The sequence below is a fragment of the Diceros bicornis genome, chromosome 4, assembly GCF_020826845.1.
Source record: "Diceros bicornis minor isolate mBicDic1 chromosome 4, mDicBic1.mat.cur, whole genome shotgun sequence".
Lineage (NCBI taxonomy): Eukaryota > Metazoa > Chordata > Mammalia > Perissodactyla > Rhinocerotidae > Diceros > Diceros bicornis.
The window spans coordinates 53,783,942-53,790,719 of NC_080743.1; the positions used below are offsets into that span (position 1 = coordinate 53,783,942).

Genomic DNA, 6,778 nt, shown 5'->3' on the forward strand with positions numbered 1-6,778 from the left:
CTGGAAGCTCTTGGAGAAAACAGTTCTAAAATAGATGTTCTCAGTGTCATTTTTGGAAGATATAATCAATGAACAAAAAGGACACCCAGAGCAAAGGCTAGCATAGGAGACTCATGTCAGGCAACACCATAAAGTTTGGCATTCAAATCCAAATACCAGATTTGAAAAAGCCTAATTTTGAGGTAGCCTCTTTACAAGTGGGTAGAAGATCTCCGTAGAGGGGCCGGCCCCTTGGCTTAGTGGTTAAGTGCGGGCGCTCCGCTACTGGCGGCCTGGGTCCAGATCCCGGCCACACACCAACACGCTGCTTCTCCGGCCATGCTGAGACCGCATCCCACATACAGCAACTAGAAGGATGTGCAACTATGACATACAACTATCTATTGGGGCTTTGGGGGAAAAAAAAAGGAGGAGGATTGGCAATAGATGTTAGCTCAGAGCCGGTCTTCCTCAGCAAAAAGAGGAGGATTAGCATGGATGTTAGCTCAGGGCTGATCTTCCTTACCAAAAAAAAAAAAAAAAAAGATCTCAGTAGAAAAGCATCAGAAATCCATCCAGTTTCTTCTCTCTGCTCCATATCTGGCGTGGACCGACGGAAAGTTTATTTCCTCACTTGCTGACACATTCTCTTTGCCCTCCCATTGCTTGGTGCCTCCCAAACCCTTTCCTCTCAACCTAGATAGGAACACCAGTTCTTTTCCCCAAGCAGGCATTCAAGACCCAGGGACAGTTCAGACAGCTGGACTAGTGGGGATGTGTCTCAGTGACCCCAGAAGATCTGGATGATAATTGAGTTTCTCTCCTTCCTATGCCTCTTTTGAGTCCCTGGAAAAGGGAAGGATAGAATCTTGCTTTTGAATTCTTAGGCCTTACAGAGTCTTATACAAGAGTGAATAAATGAAAATTTCACTCCAGGGTTTCTTCCCCTCACCATAGCTCTGCAGCCACCCAGGGACGCCGGTTCAAGGAAAGACAACTAGAGTAGATTCCAGATAGATGCTAGGATTTTGGCCCTCTCCTTTAAAGCTTTTTTTGCTGTGTACCTTTGTCTGATATTCATGTTTTCACTGTTTTATTCTTTTGTTTATAATTAGTCTAGTACTGCTCTTAATATTTAATCCTTTTCTGTCTAATAAACTGCTGTATCTGGAATTTAGTTTTATATCCAATCTGAGAAGATTGGGTCCATTACAATTAGCAGATATTAGTGTGTTGTGTTGGGGATTCCTGACGTAGTCTCATTTCTACCACTTCCTTGTGTGGTTTCTTTCTTTTTGGTTTTTTAAAAAGGTTTCTTCCTGCCTTTGTTAATAGACTGGTCTGCTTTCATAAATTGTCTGTCTTCCTACAGCAGTTTTGGAATTCCATCTAGCTGTTAATATGTTTTCTTAGATCCCAGGTGCAAAGGATGAAGATGATTATGCTCCTTAGTTCAGGACACACTGTGGTGGCTGCTCTGAGCAAGGCCCTGACTGTCTTTTATTATTTTCTCTCTTTATCTCACTCCCATTCCCTTCTCCACTTCCAGCAGGAGTGGAGTTTATACTAAACTCTAAGAAGTTTAGTATATGTCCTTTTATCCCATCTTCTCTCTGCATATTCAAAAAGAGGATGTCTCTCGGGCCGGCCCCGTGGCTTAGCAGTTAAGTGCGCGCGCTCCGCTGCTGGCGGCCTGGGTTCGGATCCCAGGCGAGCACCGACGCCCGGCTTCTCCGGCCATGCTGAGGCGGCGTCCCACATACAGCAACTAGAAGGATGTGCAGCTATGACATACAACAATCTACTGGGGCTTTGGGGGAAAAAAACAAATAAATAAAATCTTAAAAAAAAAAAAGAGGATGTCTTTGAAAACTATGCAGTGCTCCTGTGGGGGGATTAAAAATAACTTTAAATGTGGGTTGGCTCACTCAAAATCCATCCCATCCTCATTCTAGTTGAAGAGGTTGGAAAGCTAAAACTTATGCTTCTCAGATTCCCTTGCAAGTTGGGCTCTGGATAGAAATGAGATACACTCAAGAGAGTTGGCAGAAGTGAGCAGAGGCCACCTCCCCACCGCTGTTGCTGGTGGCAAATAAGGTTATGGAACCACGAGTGTTTAGAGACACTGTGGGTTGGCAGTCACGTTTCAGTTTCTAGTCACCAGTTTAGTGGGTGTGAGAAGTAGTTGGCAGTTAGGAAGGAAAGTCATTGGATTCTATATACCAGTGCTTCCACCAGTTCTCCAGCCCAGGGCCTGGGGGGAGGAGACAGGAACAAGGCAGGACAGCACCAGAGCAGAGCAGGAAAATATTGTGAATGTTTTTACACGGAAAATACAAAGCAGGTTTCTGGGAGGTCATATTGTCTGTGGGTACACCGTGATTCTCAGTGTTTAGTATTTCCAAGCCTGCTGTGTTCAGGAAATGAATTTGAGATGAGCCATAAATTTAAAAGTCGAAATTAAATATCTAAAGCTCCTAGAATGAAGTGCAGGATAATATATTCATGATCCTGAGGAAGGAGAGATTTCTCAGAAAACACAAAGACCTTAACAATAGAAGAAAAACATATATGGATGTTGGATTTCATAAAAAAAAAAAAAAAACTATGCTCATCAAATATCATCATAAGAAAGTGAAAAGGCAAGCCAGACTGGGAGAAGTTATTTGCAATACATTTATCTAACAAAAGACTCAAATTCTGAATACAAAAAACTTTAGATGCCAATAATAAAAAGGCAAGCCACCAATAAAAGGAATCAGGGCTCTTTGGAGAAGTGGCTGAAACTAAGACTGGGGCAGGAAATATACAAGATCAGCCTGGAGCATCTTGCAGTGCCAGAAAGTACTAAAGAAAAAACCAAACTCAACCAACAAAAAAAACTTCTACTGTGATGAGGGTATGTCAAAGGGACAGAGAAGCCAACTGAAAACACTCACAATGGCCGAAACTGGAACAATTTGGGCAAGAAAATAAATAAAATAGTATTGGGTTATAACCTCAAAGTATAAAATAAATATCCATGAGTCCATACTAATAGAAATAAATAAATAAGGAAAATAGACAAATGTCCCATGCAGAAGTATCCCAAATAATTTATGTAGATACTCTACCCTCCTTAAGTGTGAGATAATCAAAGGGACTGTATGGAAATGGGCTAAAAAGATTAACTTTACAGTAGAGAAATCTAACAAACACTACCTCAGCCAGATGAAGATTAACATCAACATTGGTAAGTCACCTGGATAGTACATACCATGGTACAAAGTGATGAGAATGGCATTTTGTCCCCCCAAACCGAAAACTCCAGTCTAATCATGAGAAAAATATCAGGCAAATACCAGTTGAGGGACATTCTACAAAATACCTGACCATTAATCCTGAGAATTCTCAAGGTCATCAAGGTCATAGAAGGAAAGTCTGAGGAACTGTGACAGTCTCAAGAGGAGCATAAGGAGACATAATAACTAAATGCAACGGGATATCCTGGATGGAATCCTGGAACAGATAAAGGACACTAGGTAAAAATCTGAATAAAAGAGGGACGTTAGTTAATAATAATGTATTCATTCATTAATGATGACAAATGTACCATTCCAATGTAAGCTGTTAATAGTAGGGGAAACAGGATGTGGGGTGTATGGAAATCCTCTGTATGATCTTAACTTTTCTGTAAATCTAAATCTATTCTAATACTACAAATTTTCTATAAAAAGTAAAACCAAAAAAGTCAAGCCAATTAAAAGTGGACAAAACTCTTGAACAGGGTCTCTTTCCTAAAGAAGATTTCTTTATGGTGCCCATAAAAATGGCATCATTACTCACTAGGGAAACGGAAATTTAAAATACTATGATATACCGTTACACACCCATCAGAATGGGTAAAATTTAAGAGACAGAGAACACCACGTGCTGACAAGAATGTGTAGCAACTGTATCTCTTGTTGCTGGTGAGAGTCTAGAATCGTGCACCATCCTGGAAAACTGGTAGTTTCTAATAAGGTTAAAAATATAAAGGCCTATGACCCGGCAATTCCACTACTAGATTTATGCTTAAAAGAGATGAATGCACAAGTCCACACAAAGACTCATGCAGGAATATCTATGGCAGCCTTATTCACAATAGCCCAAATTGGAAATATCCCAATTGTCCATCAACTGTAGTATATTCACACATTGAAATAACACTCATCTGTAATACCAAACTGATCTACTGACACTCACAACAAAATGGATGCATCTCAAAAGCATTATGTTGCATGGAGAAAAAAAAGAAGCCAGGCACAAAAAGCACATTTATTTCTGGGAAGTTCAAGAACAGGCAAAACTAATCTACAGAGATAGAAATTGCCTAAGTGGGGGTGGTGTGAAGATTGACTGGAAAGGAAGTCTAAATTTTTGGACTGACACCAATATTCTATAACTTGACCTAGGTAGTGGTTGCCTTTATGAAAATTCGCCGAGCTATGTGCTCAAGATTTGTGCACTTTATCTGATGTATACTTCCATCATTTACTGTTAGCCAAAAAATTGCAGGAGGGGGATGTTATCAAGTTTAGATTCTATTACCTTTTATTTAAAGCATCCAGTTGGAGTGCGAATTGTCGTTTCATGTCATTTGGTCTAAAAAGGCCCCACTGATGTTTGAAATATCTCAACCAGAAAAATGGGTGCAGAAGTGGAAACATGCCAGTACAAGGCGGCACCTTTTCGGATAGGTGCCGTGCATGTTCAGACTCAGAGCAAGTTCAGCGTTTCTCTAGAACGCTCACGGTGTGCGCACCGTGGGGTTTCCTTTCTGTTCTTCTCGGCGCGGAGAGCTCCGGAGCCACAGGTAACTGCTCTCTCGCCGCAGGTAAACAGCGAGGCTGATGCAGAGATTTTTAACTCCCGCCATAAAGTGACCGGATACCCCCGTGACTCGGATTGGAACCAAAGGTGCTGCAGGCACAACGCAGGGTAGTAAACACTGCGGGATCGCCCAGAGCCAGCGGCCTGCTGGCAGCTGCTGTGCTTTCTTGAGGTCGTTTTGACGTAAAAGCTTTCGTAATATTTTGCTGCTTTATTTTACAGAGCCACAGGTCTTCGCGTTTTTCGTTCTTTCCTGTTCTCTCTCTGTTTTCCCCTCCTTTCCTCCTCATTCTGCTAGGATAACAAAAACGCTTCTCATCTCCGCAGGGTCTGGCCCTTGCCTCTGCACAGGCCTCCTAGGAGGTCTTGCTGACCCTGTAGTCGCCTCCACTGCTACTTTCCGTGCTCTTTGCGCTTCCCTTTTGACCCCATCCCTTTTCCCGCCTCCGGTCCTCACCGACCCCACCGACCGCACTGAGCACACGAACGCAGCGGAGCCGGGCGCGGGGAGCTCAAGCGTGCAGACGGTGCGCTGTAGGCCTTTCGCGTTGCCGCCCCACGGAACGCTGCGCAATTAACTGGAATCAAGACATTTTAAGAAGAAATTCCACTTTGAGAAACGTTTCATTCTTTCCATTCTCAGGGTTCTTCGTGAGACTAAAAGCTAAAGACGATGTATGAATTCAACAAGACCTAATAGAGCGCCCTGGTGAGTGCCAGACCCTGTTTTCGGCCAGGGGGCCCACGGGCGACCATCACCACGACCCCTGCCCTCGCGGAGCTCGCGTGCTGGACCCAAGAATCCGAAGAAGGAAGCGGCAGCACCCCACCAGCCCCGAAGCCTCTCGGAAGGGTGGGCAAATGTTCATTCTCTGACCGCTGTATGTCCTTCCCACTCGTTCCAGCCCGCGCATCCGTCCCGGGCCTGGGGAGAGCTGGCGACGAAGGGCAGTCGGGTGAAGGCGAAGCGACGGGAAGAGCCATCCTGGGTGCCCACAGGGCGTTCAGGTGTCCTTGGACCCCACTCGGCTCAGGCCCGGGAGAGTCGCACCCCGGGTGACTCCGGAGGTACTGGCTTCTGAATCGAGTCATGGGCAAGGAAGGAGAGCGAGGCCGTTCGTCTGCCCTTCTGCTTTTGGAATCACGCAACGCACAGGTCTACAATGAGACGAAGAACTCGATTCAATAAGGTAATCTCTCTGGTTTTCCGAGGCTTTGGAACTTGCAGTTTTCCTGCAAGGCGGGCAGCAGAGCCTAGGAGTTAGTACGTGCTCACTCCCTAACATGGCCAGGAGACGAGGTGTCCTGCGTCTCTGTAGCGCAATCGGCTAGCGCGTTCGGCTGTAAACCGAAAGGTTGGCGGTTTGAGCCCATCCAGGGACGTGGGAGGTGTGTGGTTTTTAACTGCCTCACCTGTTTCCTGCCCTTGATCAACTATAGATTTCCTCTTAGAAAATTTACCTTCCTGTGTTTTGGGTCCTATCCACCTCACGTCTAATACCTGTCAGGAGCCATCCCGCCTCCCCAACCTGATTCTCACAGGATATCTGCTGGGATTATCAGGTTTACACGTGTATTAGAGGAATTCCTGAAACAGAGATCTAAGAACCCGGCTTCTGGTGTGGTGGGATAAAATCTTTATTTTGCCCTTTGTAGGCTTGGAAGAGTAAGTTGAACTTTTGGTGATTCAATATTTGTGTGCGTGTGTGTTTAATTTTCTAGATGTGCTTGCATTCATTTTTCAAAATGCTTACTCCAGGAAGACTGAGCTTCTCAAGTGTCCTTACTTTTTTTAAATCAAGATTATTTTTTAGAGCGTTTCAGGTTCAGGGCAAAATTGGAGGGGAAGGTACAGAGATTTTTCATATAATCCCTGTCCCCCCTCCCATGTGCATAGCCTCCCTCTTTATTAACATCTCCTACCAGAGCGATACAGTTGTTACAGCCG

General features: G+C 44.3%; 1 non-coding gene across 1 annotated transcript; it reads left to right on the plus strand.

Annotated features, from left to right (window-relative positions):
* Window positions 1–6,139: 6,139 nt before the first annotated feature.
* TRNAY-GUA (transfer RNA tyrosine (anticodon GUA)) lies at window positions 6,140–6,213 on the plus strand. Its single transcript has one exon. It is a non-coding gene; the product is annotated as a tRNA-Tyr (tRNA).
* The last annotated feature ends 565 nt before the right edge of the window (window positions 6,214–6,778 follow it).